General features: G+C 41.2%; 1 protein-coding gene across 8 annotated transcripts in view; it reads right to left on the bottom strand.

Moving 5' to 3' along the window:
• tanc2b (tetratricopeptide repeat, ankyrin repeat and coiled-coil containing 2b) overlaps positions 1-25,540 on the bottom strand; it is a 253,724-nt gene that overhangs the window by 178,991 nt on the left and 49,193 nt on the right. The window contains exon 1 of one of the 8 annotated variants that reach the window (XM_050059795.1): positions 22,711-22,728. The exons of the other annotated variants lie outside the window; for them this stretch is intronic. The gene's annotated coding sequence lies outside the window, so the exon portion shown is untranslated. Of the gene's footprint in view, positions 1-22,710; positions 22,729-25,540 lie in introns of those variants that run through there. 8 annotated transcript variants of the gene reach the window in all.

Below are 25,540 nucleotides of genomic sequence, written 5' to 3'. Positions count from 1 at the left end.
GAGATATGCCCATTCAAAGTTTGCAATTTCAATCGGTTGCTATAGCGCCCCCCTTTGGCCAATTGATGTAATATTGCTTTATTCGCATCCTCCCATGACCCTCTACTACTGTGCCAAATTTCACATGGATTGACCAAGTCAGTGAGGAGAAAAACGTGGAACAGACACACAGACAGAGTTTTCGTCGTTACATAGTAAGACAAGCAAACAAAAAACGTTAAGGCTGAATTACTGGCGACAGAGGTCACTGTACCATGTATGTCACTGTCTAGCCCAGGGTCCAGCAACATTTACTACCAGAAGAGCCATTTTTGTCTGAAAAAATTAATTAAATCTGCCTGGAGCCGCAAAATATATTTGAGCCTGATAATAAAGGTGACACGGCCTTATTAAGTCTAAATTAGCTTATCAACATTAACAATAGATCTAGAGCAAGAAAAAACTTGCTTCATCTTTAAAAAGTCAAAGTTGTATCCAATATATACCACATAGAACAGAAGCTGGCACAGGTAATACAAACGATGTGCTGTGCAGTATTGCAAAAGTACAGACAGTGGAAGTTACAATGCCAACAGATAAGCACACCTTAAACCACAACAACACTGTCTTCGTTTCTTGCCTGCACCTTCCTCTATCTCACTAATTCCTTCCCACAGCCTCCCCACCCTCCGACCCCTCTCCCCGCCCCACACAGGCCCACATCTGTCTGCTGTGAGTAGTAAAAAGCATGGTAGCAGATGTTGTCCATTAGGTGGGAGTGACTCAGCAAAGCCCCACAGACAAACTCCAGCTGAGGAGCCGGCTCTGGACCCAAACAATTAAAAAAAAGAAAAACCTCAAAGAGGAGGACATGAAAAAGCTCTCAAAAAGCACCCCTTCCCTCCCCCAACCCTGCTTAACTAATGTTTTTCACAATCCCCCCCTGACCTTGAGAGGGGGTCTAAAAGGCTTCCAGGATCATAATACTACACACAGTGAGGAACACCGGGGAAACAGGAATAACAATAAGGCAGCACATGATATTATAGTCAGGTGGGATAAAACTGAACCATACCACATCTATCTTTGACTTCACAGATTCATATAATAGTTTTTATCTTTAAGAGTGTTTTAAGGAAGAATTATCTCTCTTAAATTTAAACCTGAATTCTGGAGATATTCTTTCTGTGTGACAGTGTAATCTGTAAATACACTGTACAAACTATGATAACTTAAGAGAGTTAATATTCCATGAAATGGCTCATCTAAACCCTGACATTTTCTGGTCCTCAGATGATTAAAAGCTAGAATGGTTGTTTCATTTTCATGTGTTTACATTTGCTTATTTGCTGCAAAAGCCTGGAAAACAAGGCAAAACATATTGTTTAATTTGTGCTTATTTTGATTTTCAGTGCGATACAGCAAATGTCTTGGCGAGTCACAGTGATGATCTGATTATGTAGGATGCCACTGTCACTTTGCTCCATTTTCTGTCTTCATGTTGCCTGAAAATACGCATGTTGGACTCTGGTCCTGGCTTGTTTTGAATTTATGGTGTCTTATAAGCCCATGCTGGCTGGGCATTACTGTTTGCATGACACAGTAATAAAGAACTCATTCATTCATATAAAACACCTTCCACAAGTCCAAAAACCAAGGATTCGTAAAGTCACAAAAATATTCCAAATGTAAAATGGATCTCCAATGTGAAATGGATCGGCAGTACTGTGGTGCAGTGGTTAGCATTGTCACCTCGTAGCAAGAGGGTTCCTGGTTCAAACCCAGGGTGGGGGAGCCTTTCTGTGCAGAATTTGCATGTTCTCCCTGTGTCAGCGTGGGTTTCATCCAGGTACTCCGGCTTCCTCCCACAGTCCAAAGACATGCAGGTTAATTGGTGACTCTAAGGCCATGTTTACACGAAAACAGAATCGTTTCTCATTTTCATTTTAAAAAAGTTCCACTTTTAGACGACAATGTTTTGATAACAATCGTCGTGCACACAGATCCGCAAAAATGACCAAGAATGCTGCAGTATAGTGTGACGCTTACGCTTCCTTCGACAGAGCGGCGATGTATAAACAAACAAAATGGCAACCACGAACGTTTGTCTGTACGGACGACGAGGTGGAGTTGCCACAGTAAATCTACACTGATGGTGAAGCGTTGATAAATTCAAAAGGGTGAGCAGCACAAGCAGAGCTCGGGAGTCCACCATTGTTGTTGTGATGGTCGACTTTCTCACGCATGCCTAGTGACTGGAAGCGTAATGCGCGTGTGCGAAAAGTCTCCGTTTTCAGAGGAACTGCATATTGCAAGTTTACATGACAACGGAGACGGTGCCGTTTCCAAAAAATTGCACTCTGGAACCCGTTTTCAGAACATTGCATTTTCAGGCACCCAAAACGCCGCTGTCGTGTAAATGATCAGCCAAAAAGCAACTAAAGTTTACCGTTTTCAGTTGAAATCGTCGTATAAACGGGACCTAAATTGTCCGTAGGTGTGAATGTGAGTGTGAATGGTTGTCTGTCTCTATGTGTCAGCCCTGTGATAGTCTGGTGACCTGTCCAGGGTGAACCCCGCCTCTCGCCCAATGTCAGCTGGGATAGGCTCCAGCCACCCCGCGACGGACAGGCTTTTTCAGAAAAAGAATGAATGAATCTCCAGATACACAAAATATTCCACCAGTTAAAGAATTATCTGTTACCTAAACATGCGTTTATGAATCGGGGTCGGTGGGTGGGAGGGGCATTAAAAGACTAAAAAGCATCTGTAGATCTCAATTCTCCACAAATGCCTTTCAGATTCACAAACAAAAATGCATTTGCAGATTTGTTTTATATTTAAAAATATCTTTGGGGATTTTTCTGAAAGGTGTTTTTATTTAAAGACTGCACATTCACACAAACTGTTGACACAAATAATACTGACACAAATCATTCTCCGTACAAAATGGAGATTAGACTACACACTTGTCTCTAACGCAGGTGCAGGTTACCCTAAATTCTGATGAGGCTGAATCTTCGACTCCCCCAACACCTCAAGCCTATAGACAATAATCTTTAAAATCATATTTGTGCTTCCATCAGACTGTGCGTCTGGCGGTTCTTTTGTAGAGTGAAGTTGTCCACAGTAAGTCTCAACAAGATTGCAGTCCTTGCAGTTGCCAATTTGGAGTTTAGTTCAAGTGTGATGGAAAAGAGAAAGAACTGAAGGGGAAGTCAATTCGAACAACAACACATACACCAGGTGGAAATTGAGGGGGGAGCTACTGTAGCTGCCAAAAAATGAGACCAGACAGCCCCAGACCCTCAAATCACTTCAGATGGCTTTTTGGAGAGGACTCCAGCTGTGTTTGTTGTTTTCAAAGAAGCAGAGTGGTGATACTCTAACCATTTTTTCATCAGTGACCATCCAGATTTCTTTTTTCAATATGCAAGTATTCTTTTTTGTGTGTAGAGTGCAGCGTTCCACACCTTCCCAACACCAAGAGCAGAATTCACTCACTGGTCATTGTGTTCAATTAGAGTCATAAATGATTGCTCTGAGATTAAATAAAGACACCATGCTCCTCCAAAATAAGACCACCAGTCAAGTCATTTGTGCAAGCAGCAATTATGACCCATAGTTACTTTATCGTTAGGCGGCGACCTCTAGTGGCCGTATTAATTATGACGGGAGCACAGTCAGGCAACGCAGTATAAAAAGCAATAAAGTCTGCTTAGGGTGGAGGGCAGGGGAGGTGGATGGGTCAAACAAACACAAGACTTTCATCTAGGAGACTACTGTTTGTGTTTCATGTGAGACGCTGAGTTTTGTTGTGCAGGTAACGCTACATCATGTGACATGCTCGTTAAGTTACATAACAAAGGTCATTTGGTTTTTTTATCCAAACCATTAGTCTTTGTCTAAACCTAACCAAGTAGTTTTGATGCTTAAACCTGAAGTGCATCCAAAATTGAGAAGTTTAGATACAACAAGCTACTGCCTACCAGACGTTCATTTTGGTTCAGGATGTCTCATCTGTCAGATCAAGCCATTCTCACAGTCACGTCGTTAAGTACAATTTCTGCATTACTCCTCTAACCACAACCTAGCCTACAAAATATAATCAATGAAATATTTAGGACAATTCAGAGTGAAACACATGCTGTAAAGAAGAAAGTATATGCATTGTTATTACCACTTATACTTTTATTTCCTACTGAACATCCTTTATATAATAAATCAACATCTTTCTCGGGTATCTGTGGCAGTGACAAAGGGTTTTAGTGCACCTACCGACACATTTGACAGCAGGTACCGTTCCTCTTTCCAGTCAATAACAGTGCCAGTAAATGTCCCCATCAAGACCAATGCAAATGAAGGTTATGGCATTCTTCGTGTTTTATCTTTTGATGTAGCCAGCTCAGTCTGTATCACGCAGACTAATAATTTCACAGCTCATAAAAACTTCTCAACTCCTCTGATTTAAAAGGATCACTGACAATAATATGAATATTTTTGACCTCATTTGCCGATGCAGTGAGTGTCACCCAGCCGTTGTGACAGTTTCCACTAAATAAAAAATGAGCCCTGATGTGAATCAGTGGGTCCTCGAGGAAAGGCTGACATTTTTTCTTTTGGCTCATATCCTGATGCAGCTATTCTCTGGTGTAGTAAAGAGAACCCTGAGAGCATATCAGCACCTGATATGATTGTCTTTGCTCGTGAGTTATCTGATGCTCCCGGCACATGCAGCCGCGACACATCTCTAATTTGGAGAATTTTGCCTTAATTATGTGTGCCAAATTACATGTGCCACAAAGGGCTGAAAATTTAACATTTAATAATCACAGAACAAAGCAGCAAAATGTCCGCTCGTCTCTGGTTAATAAAGGTTTGCTGATGAAATACCATCTTAAAATGCTAAAGGTTAATTTCCATCTGTATTCCCATGTTACAGCCCATGTGACTAATTCTTTCCAGTGTTTTGCAGATATGTAAAGTACAATGTGAAGTCCCCTGTGTAAGCCTGGGCCTGCTGCATAGGCGCCACCCATCTCTCTTTCTGGCTGCTATCCTGAAGACCCTGTTTGGGCAGCCAGTAGGCACCAAGTCCATCTCTCCAAATTAAGAGGAATTAATTTCTTCAGACAAGCCATATATTCTCAGCCAAGTTGTCACTGTCTGTCTTCATCTGTCTATATTCGATAATAGTAATAGTTTTTTTAATGTGAGACTGAGGCAGACTACGGACTTAACCACCTGGGGACATCACTCAAAAATGCGTTTTTCCTCATGTTTCTGCCCCCTTAAATGTCTGACCTTGACTATACTGACCTGTATTTGTGCAAAGTTTGTAACTGGAGAGTAGAGGGTGACACGGGAGTGGATTTTCACTCCCTTCCCATCACACTCCCACAAAAAAAATCCAGTACCATCCTAATCCCAAAGGAATGACTACCGTCTCATCCTGTTCCCACATTGTTTTAAAAAAAAAAAAAAAGCATTTATTAATATTAAAACTGCATATTTATGTATAAAAACTAAGCATACACCATTAACTATCTAGTATCATATAATGCTGAAATAACTCCTGACATAACGGCTGAAACAGCGAGGCTATATTGTACATATTATTATATAATAGATAAATAATGTTATTATTTAAATTCATGTTCTTGACTTTTGCAGTACTTTGTCTTCACTGTTATTCGCTCTAAATATGGTTATTGTATGTCTATTGTATGCAAACACCAAGGCAAACTTCTTGTGAGCCAAAAGCTTTTTAATATGAATAGACCCTTCACTAAGTCCCGCCCCCAGACACAGACTGACCAATTGTAACGTAGCATTGGGCCGGCTCAGACCAGGGTCCGACAACAACACAGCTGTGCTCCATTGCTTCAGAATTCCTTCATTTTCAGGCTGGTTTTGTGGATTTGGAGCTAAATGTTGTGCCTGGGGCACGTCGTGTATTAATGATACTCGTTACCTGGAGAGGTTGGAAAAAGATATATGTTTCTTCCCTGTTCCAAAACCAAAATCAAACCCTGAAAAGTGTAGGGTTAGCTAGCTAGCTACTGAAGATATAGCCTACTGAATGTATACACATGCTGCTTTTGCTTTTTAATGATTATAACAGTGAAACAAAGACCGACCCTGCTGTACAGGAACCAGTGAAGGGAAGCTGTGATTAAGCAGTAATTTACAATGAACCTACATTAGTAGCTGCTGACTTCACATTGCTAGCTCAAAACTGTTACTATGATTGCCTTCCCACCTGCTCCCTATGACTTTTTTTCCTGTCTCATCCCAGTCAAGTGATGAATAATGAAATTGACTCCCATCCCACAGGAATCCTGTGACCCCCTGTGTGTGACCCACAGGATTTCCGGAACAATGTCAGCCTCTAGAGACTGAGAAAATTTTCAAAGCAAACGTGGTGGAGTGTGCAGTTTTTGGACGTAAATTGTGGGACCAAAAACCCCATTGTAGCAGATATTATTGTGTATGTTTCACAAACACCGCCAGCTACAAGTTAACAAACTAAAAAACAATATAAACAAATAAACGTTGCTAGCTACGCTTACCATTCTGATATGTCTGCTAGTAACTGATTTTGGGGTACAACAGACTCTTTCACCAGTCAACCTACCACGAGCAGCGTTACGGGTAAAGTGAAAACAAAACCAACTGCAAGCAAAGTTTTGTCTAATTATTATGTGGGAAAATCATGTCTAACAAAATATTAGTACACACTCTTAAATGTGTCTGGGATGGACTTTTAAAAAATAAGGCTTGTAGCACTGATAGTAAAGGCTTCTGCAGGCCTTAAAATGTGGCTGCTTGTCCCTTTGTCTAAGAATGCTGATATCATTTTATTCCATTTTACGTCACATTTGCAATTTCCTTGACTGCAAATGTATCTTTCTGGCATGCAATAAAGGTTTTAGCTCTATAGTCAAATTCAACTGGATTAGCTGGGTCCACTCAGCTGTGAAGAAGAACCAGATGAAAGCCAGCGTAATCGCAGCAATCATTACTGCCGCTTTATGATACAGTGACACAAGTGATCCTCACACCTACCAGAGGGTTAGATGAAAAGCATTAGTCACATCAAAAGCAGCAGTTCAAGGTGGATGAGCAATGACACACGCCATGAATGACTATGTCGTGGTGTGGGCTGACTGGAATAGTCTACCTTTTTTCTTTTTTTTTCTTTCTACAATCCAAGCTTATTAGTAAGGAGCCATTTTTACACTTTTAATTACCATCAACAAAGAATTATTTCCTTATTAAATTGCTGTCTACTATGCTCATTTTCAGGTTCATACTTGTAGTCTGGATTTCTACAACAACATGTTTACATGCTTAAATGTTAAAAAAAATTCGCCATCTGTCTGAAGCGCTCCTGTTTGGCACCTTTCTCTTTAGACCCCCCTCGCGAAAAAGCCCAGTCGGCTCTGATTAGTACGCGCTTCCACATCTGCACTCTTTGATTCTCTGCACTGTCACTGCAGCCAGGGAATGGCCGTAACAGACGATAATGTCACCTTCTACTGAAAAACCGATCAGTTAAAGCTTCTAAACCAAAATCTTCACAGCCAGACATGTTCCAGCTGGAATATGATCGGAAACTGGGGAGAAATTAACAACATCGGCAACCAAGATACCCTTTTTTCCTGATGCTAGCATGAAGCTAGGTGTAGCAGTGTACTTTTAGCCGAGACATGACAATAACAGACAACATCGGCACTTTCTACTGTGTAAAATCACCAATGAAAGCTTCTAAACCAAAATCTTCACAACCGGACATGTTCCAGCAGGAAAATGCTCCAAAACTGAGAAGAAATTACCAAAATCAGCAACCCAGATACTTGTTTCCCTAACGTTAGCATATAGCTACATGTAGCAGTGTACTTAGGGCCAGGGAATGACTGTAATGGAGTATAGCCGTACTTTCTACCTTGAGAATTAACCAATAAAAACTTCCAAATCAAATCTGCACAACCGGACATGTTTCAAAAGAATTATGATCCACAATCGTGGGGAAATTAAACAGTTATCGAGACTACACATTTCCCTGATGTCAGTATGTAGCTACATGTAGCAGTCTACATGCAGCAGGGAAATGACTGTAACGGCAAATGGCAGCACTTTCTAACATGAAAAAATACGAATACAAGCTTCTGCACCAAAATCTTCACAGCCAGCCCTGTTTCAGCAGGAAAATTATCCAAAACGGAGGAGAAATTATCAGCGGCCCAGATACTTGTTTCCCTAACGTTAGCATTTAGCTACATGGAGCAGTATACTTGCAGTCAGGGAATTACTGTTAACAGAGTATAGCGGCACTTTCTACCATGAAAAATCACCAATAAATGCTTCTAAACACAAGCGGACATGTTCCAGCTGGACTGTGATGCAAAACTGGAAAGATAGCAACAACATCGGCAATCAAGATTAGATTTTTCCATGATGTTAGCATGTAGCAACATGTAAAGGTGACACTTGCAGTACTTGCAGCTCGGGAATGACTCTAACAGAGTATAGTGTCACTAAGTTTCTACCATGATAAACCTTTAATAAAAGCTTCTAAACAAAATCCTCGCAGTCAGACATGTTCCAGCAGGAAAATGATCCGTAAATGAGGAGACATTAACAACATCGGCAACAAAGATACTTGTTTCTCTGACGTTAGTGTGTAGCTATATGTAGCAGTGTACTTGCACCCGGATAATGATTGTTAACAGAGTATAGCGACACTTTCTACCACGAAAAATCGCCAATAAACGCAGAAATATGATCCAAAATAAGGGAGAAATGAACATCATCACCAACCAATACATGTTTTCCTGATGTTAGCATGTAGCTACATGTAGCAGTGTAGGCTACATAATGTAAACACTTGCAGGAGCATGCCTGGAGCAGATGACCATAAAAGGAGCTTACGTCAGTTTGTCACTGTTTTGAAGTTTTTGCTCACAGGGATATCTTTTACAAGTTTACCTCATTATTTGAAAGTTAGGCCATGTTTAATATTAACATCCAACATTGCTGACATTATATATATATGACAGAAAATTAGTAAAAGCATAATAGGGCCCCTTTGAAACACTCCAGCAATCAGGAGAGTTTTTTTTAATCACGTAGAACCACACTAGACTTTCCCTCTGTCTGAAATCAATTCATTGGTATGAATTGTGCCTCCCTGTGACAAGATGTAGACAGTGTAAGAGAGTGTAAGGTGACAGTGGGTCAGATCCATTGGCATGCATGCTCATCTCCAGAGATACAGCCGAAGCTGCTCAAGGGGCAGCTACGCAACTATCCATGCAGCTCACCGCAAACTTCACCTCAGCATAAAATATGAGCAGGGAGCAGCTTATTATGTCTGGTCTGGTTAGCACACAGGCCAGAAGGCATTCTGTGATTATAATACTAAATCATAATCTTAAAAAGCCATGACTCAGTGAGTGCATATTGTAGCTGCATGTCAGCTCTCTGTAGAGCAGCTGAAAGGACTAGGGATGAAATACAGAGGACTTTACAGTCTAGCCCAATAAATCTGCTTCCATATGTATAGCAGTGAGCTAACCAGGCAAAGCTATAGCAGTTTACTAACTGCCAGAGCAGAAAACAGGGAGAGATATTGCTGTCTGTTTCTAGAGGAGGCAATCAATGTATGAAATCTTAGAGGACAGGATACTGAGTAGGCGCACACACATACAGACTCGCAGGTCGCCATAGAGAGACAGGCACAAAAATGTACCCGTATACAAGCAGTGTTTCATCTGAGGGTGTAAGCATACACATCTCTCATTCCCACTCTCTCTGACCCTGTGTACCGGCCTTTGTGAAGGGAAGCCAAGAAGCAGCATGCTCTCACAGATAATGTGCGTAAGCGGATGCAGCCCATCTCAGGCTCTTCAACAAGCTCGGGCATAATGCTCCTTCCAGTGTGTTAAAAACCACTTAAAGGCACATTCACCAGCCCTGCGTGATGAGACACTTTCATCTGCTCCGGTCACCCTGAAGCGGCACACTTGTTTGTTCTGATGAAAAATATAACAGTCATTTGTAAGCGTCACGACGGCTGGCTTAACACTACAGAATCAGTCTAAAATATGCTTTTTGAGACCTGGCAGATACCTGTGTGAAAGGCTTTTAACTTGGCACAGTGTTACTAGCTTTAGTCATTAAATATGTAGGTTTAGCTATAAGCCCTGTTTGAAGAATCGCTTCGTCATGGCATAATGTGGAGAATATTAGAGGATTAGCTTAGGTCTCCTTATACTGCAACCCTCCTGTAGAATGAATTTAACTTTTAATCACTAAGCCCTATCTAAATTTTTAAACATAAAAAGAAATCCATCTGGCAGCAGGCGCAGACGTGCCACTCTGAGTCTGAGCCTGGACTGAGAACCGACGTGACCCTCCATTAATTACAAAGCTTATTTACAATCAATAAAGTATCCTTTAATGGGGCCAGCCATGGCAAAGGCCAGTGTTGCAGGGTCGTCCAATAGGATTTATCTCATGTTACCCCCGGCCTCCGAATTAAAACTCATCTGGGAGGAAGCCACGCAGACACAATCAAAGAATTAGAGGGGACAGTTTCCCATGGGAGTGCTCTTACTGTGATTACCTATGACACAGAAGTTACAGCAGAGGGAGGTTTTAAATTGAGATGGAGGAAATTCAACCGGGCAATACTTCAGTGCTTGCCAATGGAATTTAATCTCTCAGAAAGGTGAATGACTAGGGAAATTTCTGAGCAAAATCTAATATCTCCTAAAAGACATAATAAGAATCTGTCTTAAAAGTGGTCATTAGGAGTCATCCATGAAAGAAATACGGCTCAATATTCCTGCTGCATGAGTGAAAATCCCCCAGCAGCCAAAGCACAATGAAGCATCAACAGTTTGCAAACGACAAATGGACTTTGCCCTGAGGGACACACGTTTCTTGGAGCAATTATGGTTGAATCCGGCAGTCTGACTGGAAAACATGAATGTCAGACCGTAATCAAATAAGAACAGTGCCAGAGGAAGCATAGTTTGAGAATTATTATCTTGAAACAGCAGAAGCTGAGTCATCCACAATTTACTGATTTCATCCATTTGTTTCTGTATCGCTTTCAGGGGTTTGCTCATTGTTCCGACGAACCAAAATTCCAAAGAACCCTTAGTCCGAAAAACATCCCACTGGACCGAAAGCCCATTTCTCTGACAGTGCACCATCCCAAAAACATATGTCCATTGCTCCCTGAAGTCCCATTTCTCTGAAAACACACACTCCCTGCACTTAGACAACCCAGTAACCAGAACATTACGCCTCTGTAAACCACAGATGCTTTACTTTTGTCAATAAAGCTGTGGTGAATATGTGGTTTGGTTCAGGTACAAAACCCACTTGCTTATGGCTAGGAAAAGGGATCTTGTTTTGGCTTAAAACCATTTTTATTGGCACAAAAGTCACTTGAAAAGCAGGGACGGGTCGGTTATAAAACATCCCAGATCAATGGCTCAAAGACCCCTGACAACCGCTCTGAAGGGTCGGTAAAAAAAACGGGGAATGGTGGCTCAAACAACCCAAACAAATGCTATGAAGGGTCGGTAAAAACACCCAGGATCGGTGGTTCAAATGCTACTGGAAAATGTAGCGAGGGGTCAGTAAAAACACCCGGGATTGGTGGTTCAAACACCCCTAACAAACGCTCCAAAGGGTCGGTAAAAACACCTGGGATTGGTGGCTGAAATACCCCCAACAAAAGCTTCAAAAGGTCGGTAAAAACACCTGGGATCGGTGGCTCAAATGCCCCCAACAAACGCTCCAAAGGGTCGGTAAAAACACTCAGGATTGGTGGCTCAAATGCCCCCAACAAACGCTCCAAAGGGTCGGTAAAAACACCTGGGATCACTGCCTCAAACGCCACTTGGAAATGCAGCAAAGGGTTGGTAAGAACACCCAAGATCGCTGGCTCAAATGTTGCTGGGAAATGCTGCGAAGGTCCATTAAAACACAGTAAAACAGTAAAAACAAGCAGGCTCGTAGCTCAAACACCACTAGGAAACTGAAACTAACTGCAAGGGGTGTTTATTTTTGGAGAAACGGGACTTCGGAGCAATGGGTGCTTGTTTTTGAGATAACGGGCTGTCAGAGAAATGGGCTCTTAGTCCAATGGGACTTTCGGACTAATGGGAGTTCATATTTGTGGGGCCATCGGAATAATGGCACAGCACCTCGGGATTCAGGCAGAAAGACTGAGGTGAGGAGATAGTGGCAGATGGACCTGTTCATTAAAACAAAATCCTGCTACAGAGGTGCATCTCTAAAGCACAGCAGAGAAAATATTCTCACTCAAAAAAATTGGACTTAAGCCGGAGGCTTGTTCAGTCAGAGCCTCCTCCCTCATCTCGCCGGCAGTAGACACCCTGCAGCATTAGACGGGGATAAATCACACGCCCATCTCCAGTTTGAGGATGGCCAGGGGAGCAGAGTTCCATAAATCACACTGATATCAATAAGGGGAAGTGTCAGGGCCCGGCTCGCAAGGTGAGAACTGCACAGGGCGATGCAGAAACCACTTAAGGTTGCTGGTAACAAAGTTTCAGTCCTGCCCCGCGATAGATTATTTATAAATCTAGATTAATGCCCCTGCACTCATTGCTTTGCAGGGGAAGGTGGTGATCTCTGTATCACGATGCACTGTGTATGGGTACGATCAGTCACAGATGAGACAGGTTTGGATCCCAAGGTGGCTGAGATTGCTGTCTAAAAGCTCCTCAGCTTTTTATTACTAGTTCTATATGGAACATAAGGTATGCTCAAATCACACTTAAGAGTATTGTCACATAATGGAGAATAAAAGCTTCATTTGTCCAACAGTTGTAATATACCTCAACCAAAACAGTCTGCACACATTAACTTGAAATTTTAATATCAGCTGTAGGAATGACACCTGTTATGAAATAGGAAGCTTCTAATAGTGGGATCACATTTCAAAGTATTGTTTTATATCCTCAATACTCCTCAACAATCAAACATGAGAGTCTCCTGGATGACTAACTGATACTTAGGTTTATGTTAAGGCCATCAGTTTTAATCATTTAAAACTTTGTCTATGAGAAATCATGGCTCTTAAATATTGTTACCCATGAGCCTCAGCAGATTTTACCCTGGAGGAGAAGCCAGACAGAGGCGTAAATCACAGCAGTATTAAATTCAAGAAGATTTGTCGTAGCACAGTTAATGAATCCAAAACTGACCCAGAATCTGAAAATTGGCTGACTGAGATTACTAAATGTGTAATGTTTAGTTTATAAGAGCCCACTACACAAAGCTTAGGTTTAATTTTTGGTCTGGTCCGGTGTACAAGCTTAATCTGGTGTGATTTAGTGCAAACCGACTGACCCGTCATTTGTCGTTACAACGCGTTCTGGCAAATTAAAAAGTATCTTTCATAAGCAAGCTTTGCTGACAGCGTCACGGCGCGAAATCCAACTTGAATTGCATTAGTTATAAGCAATATGACAACATAATTAACATAACACATTTTTTGCTTATAAATGGACTGACAGAGCCACATGTGTCTGACAGGCCATGAGCAATTTACTGCTGAGCTGAGGTCAGCAACAGGAAGGAGATCAAATTTCAGTAGAGGAAAGTAGGGGCAAGGGCGACACATGTTGAGTTTGTTTACTAGAAAGTTAATGTGTTTTTTGGGGTGACAGGACAAAAAATGGTCAATAGTCTCTCTAGAAAACTAAAACTGCACCAATAAGGCAACATTTTGTATTTGAAGTTGATGAAAGAGGTGCATCACTGCCACCATCTGGACTAGTGCCGCTACACTCACATTCATGAGCTCTTTTTAGAAGGAACACTTACACAAAAAAAAGTTTTATGCTTGGGGCAGGTGGTGTGTCGTGTGTCGATTAAAGGTAAATGCAACTACATTCAATAGAAACAGATTGAGCGAATAAATGCTGCATTGTCATGACAAATCGTCACTGCATAGGCCTCACTGCGCTGCCTTCTGCTGTGGCACCCGACTGGAGAATTAGCGCCACCTACTGCTTATCTCCATGAACCAACTCCCTGTATAAGGTGCATAACAATAGTGGATGGAAAAGCACAAAATTTACAGTTTCTGATGTTCTGTAAATTATGTTAAAATTTGCACTACATTCTGTGTGGCCAATTCCTCTGTTTAGTTGCTGTTGTGTCCCGCCGCCACATTTTCTCTACCAATTGACCCTTTGCTGGCCTTCTGTTCGGTCTGCTGACCCACCAACCAGTGCTCCTCCACATAGCAACAGTTGCTAACTTAATGGGGTTCGTCAAACACCGCCCCAGGCTGTGTTCTCCCAGGCTCATTGTTAATGGCGTCACGGTGAAACGCAGAGCTTTCTAGCTGGCAAACGCGGATAAATCAGTAGGGCTGTACCCAAATATTCGGATATTCAAATATTCGTTTCTATGGGTAGGTATTCGTTATGAAAATTTGGTATTCAATATTCGTTTTTTTATTTACTTTTTTTTCACATATTTTTTTTGTGCTAAATGTAGTCTTTTTGTTGTTGGTAAATGTAGGTTATCAATAAAAATCAAAACTTTTAAATTGCATTGTTAAAAATGTGAAAATATAGTATATCCTAACAACGGAGCTTGTGCGCACGGCAGGCTTGAGCGCGTCCGTCTGAGGCTGTGGATCAATGCCAAGTTTGACCACTTTATCACTATTCCCTCTAAATTGTAGCTGTTTTTTCGTTATCTTTTGAATTTAATATGAATTATGGAACCGTTTTTGTCAACGTTTGTTTCCCCCGTTTTGTACAATAAATTATTGTTTAAAGTTTCAACAAGTTTCTTTTGGAGTGCGTGACACAAGTGTGTTTTGAAAACGACCGCGGACTGTCACCTGCTCAACGCATCAGTACCTTCGGATGCCATGACAGTAATAGCCAATAATGTCAAAATATCATTTACAGACCGATTTAACAGACGATCACTGCTGCCCGACCCGCAGGTCCATTTGCGGGTCCCGCGGGTTACGGGTCGACCCGCGCATCACTACTCAGCTCAGTCTATAAGGCTGTACACAACAGTAAGGCTATAGACATTATATTCTATTCAGGCCGGCAGAACCAGCAGCGCATCGGCTCTACAGTGCACGGCACTGCTGATTAACCATATTATTGCAGCACAGAGTGTCTGTCAGCAACCAATTACTTGCAGAGGCTTCCTACAACTTGTTTCAACGGTTCCGATTTAATCAGAAGACAAATTAAACAGGATGACTAGCCAATGTGAAAATCAAAAGAAAGCATAGAATAATGTACTGAAGGAGACTGTTGTGCCATCACGTTTTTGTGGTTTGAGAGCAAAGATCCGGTCGCCGCTGTGCAAAACTCCGCAATACAATTAGGTCCGAATGTTAAAAAATGGTATTCGGGACAGCCCTATAAATCAGTGAGTTGTATTATCTTAACATGGTTAAAAGGTGTGCTTGGGGTGTCTGCAACAGTGACTCAAGATATCCAGAACGTATTCCCAGAGTAGTTTTTATTCCAGTCTCCCGGCGAGAGAGCTAGCTCACGCAGCTCACGTTAGTGGCCATGGCTACCATCAGACATTGGGACAAAACAATGAAGTTTTCGGATATGTCATGTAATGCCCTTTCACTCAACTGTAGCCACGTTTGTTCTCTATCACTGACACCGCGTTTTTGACAGAATGATCGATTCAATTCGAATTATGTGAAAGTTAAATCTCCCGGTATTTTCCATTGTTTCCTATGGGAATGAACCCCCGCGAGGCTTGGCTTGTCGAACCCAGCAACAGTAACCAAGGGGGGCGGGACCATGGACCAAGAATGGTGGATTCTTGGTCAGACGACTCTAAAGGCTCTGACAGATGCGAAATACGCAGAGAATTTAACCAATTCTGAGAATTTTCATGACAGACCAAAGTTCCAGACTCAGTGTGGAACTTGACACAACGTGAGGTCATATTTATTTTTAAACCTGCGACATTTGCGGACAAAAACTGACTCAGTGTAAAAATGCCTTTACCAGTGTACAAGGATATTTAGAATTCTGACAGTATGATTTTCAATAACGTCAATCATACGCTATTCTTTCTATTAAACTGAAGCTGTATTGAGGCGCAGCACTTGCCACCAGAGGTCAGTCTCTACTGGTAGAACAAGCAGCTGAGCTGAGACAGATGGCGACTGTGAGTAATGGGGATAACGTTACAGGACTAAAGTCAACCAGCAACAGCAGAGAGCGACTGCGGGGAAAAGCAGCATGGTTTCAAATGTAACTTGATGAATTAAGGGTTTATTTTGACCGAACTAGACATGTTGGAACAGTGGAAAGTCGAACCAAGATGGCTTTGGTTTCTGTCAAGCCTGAATGAAGTTGGTTTTACAATAAATGACTTGGTTAGAATCATGAATAGTATGAATGAATAGTAAAAATATTTCCTTTCATGGCATTTTGTGAGTTTATAAGACTAAAAATGCTACGAGAGCTTGTGGACTGTACCAAACCCACAGCCAGGGGCAGCCGTCATATACTGTATACCCCAATGAAATATCAGGAAGGTATGAAAGAATAGATCCCGCCCAAGCCTACTGCCTATGCAGAAAATGAATGGGACTCCTGAAATTAACCCCTCTTGCTTTGCAACTCTAAAGCTGTGAATGCCGCTCAGATTGTGTTTACCATCACAAACTGAAAACCAGTTACTCATCTACTCTCCACAGACACATGAGCTGTAATGTAGACCTAATGTCAGCTCGTCATCTGCGACCTCAAGCCTTTAGTGTTCCATGCTTAAGAGCAAAGACGACATTTGGCTCAGGTCTCAGGTTTCCCAGAGCACCTGAAAACGACATATTCACATAATATATTTCCATCTCTTTGATGTATGCTTGGCTTATACCGCTTCGCTGACCTTTAAAAGTTAAAGCAGGTATGTCGTCCTTGCTGGCCCTCGATTAAAGTCCAGACAGCTTAGGCAAAGTTCGGCTCGATGTGTTTCTTCTCCAACACACCGACACGGCCCACATGTATAGCCAAGTGAATTATTATGTGCTTTGGTTGTGTCATCTCCCTGTGGGGAAACAGAAGTCCTCCTACACAGGCCAACTGGCACACACTTTCATTACCAAATCTATGCCCAGTTTACACCAGCTTAGACCTCTCTCACCCTCTCGTTCAAGTCTACTCAAAGGAAGCGACTGAAATAGCGTGTCAACCTTTATCAGAGTCAAAGAGAGCCAAATGAAGGAGGACGTTATTCATTGCCTTTTATTTTCCCCAGTTTGTTTTAGTGGATGTCTGGGCAAGAGCAAATAATGAGATGAAATACTGTGAGCCATGTAGGCAGGTGTAGAAAATCCCCCTCGCCAGATTGAGGAGGGAAATAAATCATCTAAATGCACAAACCCTATTTATTCTCTCAGATCTGCATGACCACAGTTTTTTAAAGTTCACTTGCATGTCTTCTTCGTAATCTCTTCAATGGCAGACAGTGCGGATGTCAGCACTTGTCAGTGATAAATGAATGTTTTTCCCCGCAGACACCAAAATGACAACAGGGCTCTGATTTTAATATGTTGTGAATGTGCTACTTTAATGCTCCCTCGCTCTGTTTGGTTGCTGCTGTGAACAATAAAAACAAGAGCAGTGAGTGTGTCGTAGAGGCGTACAGAGATGTCATTATCTGTAAAATTATCTGTATTCGGATAGAAGGATGGAAGTGGGCGTGGTTTATGCAGGAAGACGCATTAAATCATGCAAACATATTTTCTAAATATTATTCACTGACACTTCAACTGTTGTGCCTTCAAAGCATCAAACTGATTAAATAATGGCATATAATTAATTATGAAATATATTTCCACATATTCTTACTGCACTCTCTTAGTTTTGTTTTTTTGTTTTTTTAACTAAACTACCTTTTTTAAATTGTTTGAACCCTACAACTATGGAATGACATTAAAGTCAATATTAAATAAATAAATATGTCTATAAAATAAATCTTGAAAAAACTAGAAAAATAAATATATAAATGAATGTAAATATAAATATACAAATAAGTCAATATAGTTCAATAAATAACAAATAAATAGGCTTTTATTTTTCTAGAAAAACAATATTTTCAAAGGGACTACTTTTATTTATTTCAGGGGACTTTTATTTCCGAATGTTACATTTATTTTCAGCTGTTTTTAATTCGATCTGTTTAAATAACCATGAAATATTTGGTAGGGTGATAGCGGGTGCTAACTTAGCCAAAATTCTATGATACTTCTGGCTGATACATATAGCATACATTTTAGACAGATAAATATTGACTGAAATGCGCAATGCTCTGACACACATAAACAACAGAATAGGTGGATTTCCACTGACTTCCAAAACAACTTAAATGACCGGCCCCAAGATGACATACATTACTCTCCAATCGGTCACAGTTTTAAATACATCCGTACTAGTGTCCGTACTAATTAACAGCCAAGGTGGCTGGTAGATGAAAAAAATCCATTGGCCAAGCCTATTTTTTCTTTACCGGCCAAAAAAATAAATTGCATTTTTTGTTTAGTATATACATTTGTGTCATAAATTTCATTGAGATAATAATGTATTATGTTGAATACACACTTAAAGAAGAGGCCAGATCAACATCTGAAGCAAAATTATTTTCTAATATTGTACAACTCATCACTACAGCCTCACAATGTGAGTAAGTTCCCTCTGATAAGCTTCATGGTTGGAAAGTGGTTGCTAGATTTGCTTCACTTGCCAGCCAAAAAACAATGGTGATCCATTGAGTGTCTAGTAGATTTTCCTATCCACCAGCCACAGCAAACAAAAAACAGTTAATTTCCAACCCTGGTAAGCAGAGATGCAGTGTACATTTCTTGGGCTTTCATTGTGAAAGAAAAAGTGGAGCTAAGTGGAGTGACAATGTGGGAGGCAATAAAGATTTTGTCTCCTTGGTTCAGACTACGGGGACTCCGTGTTATTATTTCAATACCTTCATAAATATGGTGCAATGCTAGCTAGCAACAGAACAGCAGCAAGTGATATTTTAACGGATCAGCTGATGTCCTAAACCGTCAACACTGCCCCAAAACTAGGAGTGCTGTTTAATCACACTCTTTAGACCCTAAATGATACCAAAATGCAGCAGACTCTCAGCTCTACTACTATTTTGGTACAAATATTTACCTGCCCGTATGTCAGATAGTCCTTTGAGATTTACTCGGCAAACGAAAAATTTACCTGCAGTTGGCAGGTGTTAATTCTGGACCCTGCTGGTTGGGTTTAGGCAACAAAACTACATGGTTAGGGAAAACATCATGGTTTGCCACAAAAGTCACAAAAGTCATGTGACATGTCACATACAACACATCACATATGCCATTATTGTATAGCATGCTACACATACTAGCATACTAGGCTATGTTGTAATTAAAAGACGTCAACCTTTACTTTGAGACACAATCACCTGTCTCCTGGGTGAAAGTCCTGTGTTTGTGTGACCCAACCACAACACCTCCCGCAATCACTTTTCAATACTGTGTAGTAAATGAAACGACTAGCTGGTGAAATCAAAGTCCTAATGTTACAGAATGGGCATTTTTTATCTTGGGGTAATCCACAATAATATGAACCGATTTTAAGAAACACAATGCACAAACAATTTTCACACAATTTTCTTCCCCGAAAACAAGGAACAAGCATAACGTGCAAATTCATTTTGAACATGTATCTGTTTCCATTTCATTATTTGTGCTTTCCTGAATAGCAGATTCGGGTACATCCTGTGTAGTGCAAAGCCTCTCCAAGCTTATGTAGAAACAGGGAGAGATACCTGAGGAGGAACAAGCTGTTCAGCATATTCTTAATTATGATGTTTAAGTATCGAGACTCCTCTACTGATATATCATTACCCAGGTTAACACATAAGGGAGTGTTCTTAAAAGTTTACCTTTTTAAAAACAAATGAAGCTGGATGATGATGTGAAAGGTCAAACACTGTTGAATATTGCCCAGAGAGAAGGGTGGTTTAATGAGACAGTTCGATTATTTCCACTGACTGCTGCTTCCCTCCACTCCTCTTCCTCATCCTCTCCATGCAGAGACCTCACTGCTACACCTGCTGGCCATTTGGAAGTGCTGCTGCACCATCTGCATTGACAGTCAGAGCAGAGGTGCCAGGAGTTGTATTAATGAAATGATAAATCTAACCCTAATCTAAATAATAGCCTTTCATCTCTGCTGCTGACATATGACACGGACATGCCCATCATCGAGCCTGTAGAATACACAAAAAAATTTTGTTTTGCATAAATCCTCTCAGAGCTCCCATTTGTATGCCTCTCGCTCCCCCGATCCTGTTCAAACAAATAGACCAGAGCTGCGGGAAGAAGAATAGTTCAGTGTTTGACAGGCAGCTTAAAGGGGCAAATAGAGTCGTGACATGAGGAGGGAAGGTCATTCTGCAGAGGGCCACTAACGGCAAGTAATCAACATTGGCAGAAGCGCACATTTGCATCGAGATGGAGGCATTTAAAAATCAGCCGGTGTCTCCGGTCCAGGCAGGCGCTGAAATTAAATTCTTAGAATTAAATAGGCTGAGGTCCTGTAGCATCTCCTGGTCCCCTTCACTTCACTCCTCTCCTTGTGTACTGTAAGTGGCATTTGATGGATGTAGTCTCAGATTTTATTTGCTGTAATCACACGCCATGAGACAACAGGGTTACAGGCTAAACCGATGATGGTTTCTATGAAGTTAAGTTTAAAATGAGCCTATAAAATATTCACCCCTCACGTCTTGTTACAGTGTTTTACAACACTAAATCACAGCGAGTGTAATTGAGCTTTACTTGACACTGATTAACAGTAAAGGTCGACACACAGGTGGTGCAGGGGCAAAATTCACCACTGCAGGGACCCTGGATTTGATTTGTTTTAGCCGTACCTCTGGATGGTGTTTATTAGAAGACAGGTAATTGGCTGGCGACAACATTTGGCACCAAGGTTGGATTATCGACAGGGGAAAGCAGGCATCTGCCCCACGGCTCAAGAACTTCAGGGGCCCCTAAAGCTCCAGTCCTGCTGTGTCAATTGGTCCACACTAATTAAGATGAAAATTTGCAATTAAACTGAAGATTTGCTTGGGAATATGCAAAACACAACATTAACTGACATGACAAGGACTTAAAACTTGGTACTGTGGCAGCAGTACCTCAGTGTGTAGGGACTTATCTTGGGAACTAGAAAGTTTATTAAAGTACTTCTATTCGATTTCCATGCAGGGATTGTACCCCCCAAAAAAAACAGGTATTTTAAGCCAAAACATAATCTTTCCCTAACCAAAACCAAGTGGCTTTTGTGCCAAAACATAACTACACATTAACTACAGTGTTGTTGAAACATTAATTAACGTGCAAACGTAACGTTTCCAGGGTCTGTGGACATGTACAATGCCAATTTTTCTGGCATTTGAGTTGTAAAATGACATTCAGTTTTGTGCTTATGTTTCCTTTTCCTAAATTAAGGTATTTAAAAACAAAATATGCCATCCTGCTTAAATTACACAAATAATACAATACAATATAAGAATCTGTGCTAGGGCTGCAACTAACGATTATTTTCATTGTCGACTAATCTGTCGATTATTTCTTTGATTAGTCAACTAATCATTTTATCGCAAAATATGTATAAATGTTGGAAAATGGCAGTCTGTCTCTCCCAAACCCCAAAATTATGTCATCTCATGTTTTGTTTCGTACTCACGCCAAAGGGTTTTAGTTCACCGTCATGGGAGAGTATGTAAAGCTGCCAATATGTTAATGTAACAAGCTGCAATAAGAGTATTTTGGGGTACTTTTAAAGTACTTTTCTATGAAAAATGACTCAGTCGACTACTAAATTAGTCACCGATTATTTTAACAGTCGATTAGTCATCGATTAGTTGACTAATCGTTGCAGAGCATATATTACTCATGTTAGATTATCCAAGAAGGATGACAAACATCAAAATTCATGCTGGCATAATTGTTGCAACCAAGGTTCTTTATTTCACCTACTCTGCGACTGTCCAGCTGTTAAAACACTCTGTAGAGATCAGAGTTTTTCAATGTCATTTTCCCTGTGTGCCCTAAAGTATGCTTGCCAGGCCTGAATTTGAATAATGTTGGAGTAACTGTTGTGCGCCTATGTACACTGGCTTACCCATCTACTAAGAGACTAATTCTTTTAAACTGGAGGGAGTGTAAGGCAGCCTGCTTCACAGGGGACTCTTGGCTGAAGGAATATCTGGACTTACTAAACATGGAATGGGCAGCCTGCCTGTTCAAAGACTTTGATGAGGGGCTGGAGGACCACTGGGACACTGTCCTTACACTTTTTAAACCGTCACCCCCAGTTTATATTTATATACAATGGATGTATGAGATTTGTTGTATGTTACGTATACTACATGAATATCAGCCTTGCATCATCCTCCCCCCATTCCTTTTTTCTCCCTGAATACTGTTTACTCTGTACTGTATTGTTTTATTCTGTCTTTTTTATTTTCTATTGCTGTGTTTTTCCTATCTGATTTTCCCCTGTTAAATGTGTGTTAAATCTAAAAGAAAGAAATAACATAAAAATGTTCACAAAAAAATTACACGACTACTAAACCAACATAATGATCATTTGAGTATCAATTACTCACCCTGTGTTATTTATTCATAAAGAGAACTCCGTTTTTGTCACATGCTCCCACGGTGAACGAAGAATCCAAAAAGACTATGAACGAAAAATCCAAAAGTCAACAGCGAAGCTAAATCAAAAGATCTGTTTACTCTCACACAGCCTCCACTGTATAATCTAAGTCTTATTTATCCAGTCGTATGTTTCCAAAACATGTGCGTTTACACTAAAACCTTACTATTAAAACACCTCTGCAAAAGCAGTGACGCACAGACGAGTAGCGTGCCTGGGCAAGCGCATGTGTTTGAACGCTGCTCAATGGAATGCACAAGTTAAATCACACATGCTTGCCCAGGCTCGCAACTCATATATAGAAGTATTTTAAATTCAATTAAAAAAAATTTAAAACACTATTTGTACCAGAGGGGCGATCTGCAGAGGCACATATAGTGGGTTACACAAAGTAAAAATGGAAGGAAAGCTGTACTCATTATGATAGAACTAGACAAAATACATGTAAATGCAAAAATAAGCTGTGCAAATAATGTTTATTAAGATAATATTGTTGCAAAGTATGCTGCACACATTTTTATGCTAACATGAGAATGGGGATGATAATACAGTGCAAAAAAAGCTTAATGAGATTGAAGATAAAACTAGCGCAAAAATAAGCTATACACATAAGCAGTGAAATTCAGCGTTTGGGAAGCACTTAGCATATCTGGATAAAGGACTTGGACTATACTGCACGAGTTGCGCAAGAGTTTGTAAATTGGTGTTTTGATATAGTTTTACCGTTTTCAAATGCGGACTCTGTTTACTTCAATTCATATATAATTTGTTGCCTTTTTTTGGATTCTTCGTTCACAAGAGGCATGCAAGAAAAACAAAGATTTCTTCACAAATTCAACGTAACACAGGGTGAGTAACTGATATACAGATGAACATTTTGTGGGTGAGGTATTCCTTTAAGGACACCTTTGTTGCTCAGCGTCAAATAATCCTAACTGCATCCAGTGTGATTCAGTGTTAAAAAACAGAAAGTCAAAGAGGTGTGAATCCTTTTTCTTCCCTCTAAATTCAAGCATAAAATGGCTGTGATAACTTCTCATAACATCCCCACACATCTTGTCCTGGCTCAGCTGTCACATGGATCCGGTGCCAGCCTGAAGCTGGTTTCACACAGAATTATAACTGCCACTCCTTCCCTCTGCGCTGTCAGCTCTGCCTGACACAACCAGCCCCTCAGATGATACCCAAATGGGTTGATTTGGCCACTTCAAGGGAGGCACTAAATAACCAACTAGCACAAGCTCCCACTTGCTCTTATTTCATGTCCACACGCGCGTCCCAGTTCAGTTCATTTTCTTAAAATGCTTGACCACACAACACTCAGCCAGAGGCCTGTTGAGGGCTTGTAGTAACTTTGTATCTGTGAGCAGCAGAGCCAGATTGAGTCTTAGACTTCCTTGCCTGGGGCTGTTGTGTATCAAGTGCAGCTGAGTGGTTGATAGGCTTAGCATGGCTTCTAAGTGGAGTAAAGCCACAGGGAGACTCCTGGTTTGGTTTCCTTCATGAATCGGCAAGAGTTACAAAAAGTCCTCATCTGAAATGAACTTAAACAAACTTTAAGTGGCACTAGAGGAGAGACACTGCAGCTGTGTGGGATCATGTCCAACCCTTCAGACAGACATTTGCAGCTGAAATAAACTGCAGACCTCAAGTCGAAGCTTCAACTGTAAGCTTCAACTTGCATTGCTCCGGGTGGTTAAAAAATAAAAGCATCATGTGTTTTCTTACACTGCACTGCAGCAATGCAACTAGTCAATCAGGGTGTTTGAGCTGGTGTTTGCAGGGGGCTTCAACAATAAATGCACATTAGGCAACAGTAAAAAGTAGTTAGTTGGTAAAATAAGCGGTGAAGGGACGAATAAAGGCAAAGCAAATTTCAGTGAGTCACTATGGGCACACATTGGGGGAAAGACCACAGATTCACTGGGAAAGAATGTCGATACCGCACAATTCTCTAAAACCTCAGCATTAATGCAGTCACAATATCATCATTTCTGAAAGCCCTGCTTTCTACATGATCTGACAGTCTGGTTAGGCTAAAATAAAGATCATGGTTATGGCAAATAAACTATGATTAAGGAAGAGTTAGAGTTAGGCAGCTAAGGTTAGGGAATAATCGAGGTTCTGGATACAAAAAAGCAATTGTTAACTGTAGTTCTGTTACAGGATTTCTAAGGCATGAACACGGAGGGTCCTTGCAATTTTTTAATACATTTATTAATGCCTAGATAAATATGATTTAAACGCGGAGATGGAAATAAGTTACTGCTTCTAATGTGGTAATTAAATGTGACTTCATATTCGTTTCAAGACAAATAAAGCGGAAGCAAGAAAGCAGAAAATGGCGGATGGTTCAAGGACGGAAACGGAAATTCGCCTCCTCCTCCAAAATCAAACCGGAATGGCAAAAAATTGGGGGTCTGCCCCCAGAGGCTGTATTGCCGTCTGCCGGAAGTCAGACGCTGAATACAGCCGATGGGTTCCGAGAATGTTTGAATAGCAACTCGTACTCGTACTCGTCGTCCTCCGCTTATCCGGGTCCGGGTCGCGGGGGCAGCAGCCTCAGCAAAGAAGCCCAGACAGTCCTCTCCCCAGCCACTTCCGTCAACTCTTCCGCGGGAACCCAAGGCGTTCCCAGGCCAGCCGGGTGATGTAATCCCTCCAGCGTGTTCTGGGGCGGCCCCGAGGTCTCCTCCCGGTTGGACATGCCCGACACACCTCCCAAGGGAGGCGTCCGGAAGGCATCCTTACCAGATGCCCGAACCACCTCAACTGGCTCC

The sequence above is a fragment of the Epinephelus moara genome, chromosome 13, assembly GCF_006386435.1.
Source record: "Epinephelus moara isolate mb chromosome 13, YSFRI_EMoa_1.0, whole genome shotgun sequence".
Lineage (NCBI taxonomy): Eukaryota > Metazoa > Chordata > Actinopteri > Perciformes > Serranidae > Epinephelus > Epinephelus moara.
Note: the sequence above shows the minus strand (reverse complement) of the source record. Positions and strands in the feature narration are given on the sequence as shown.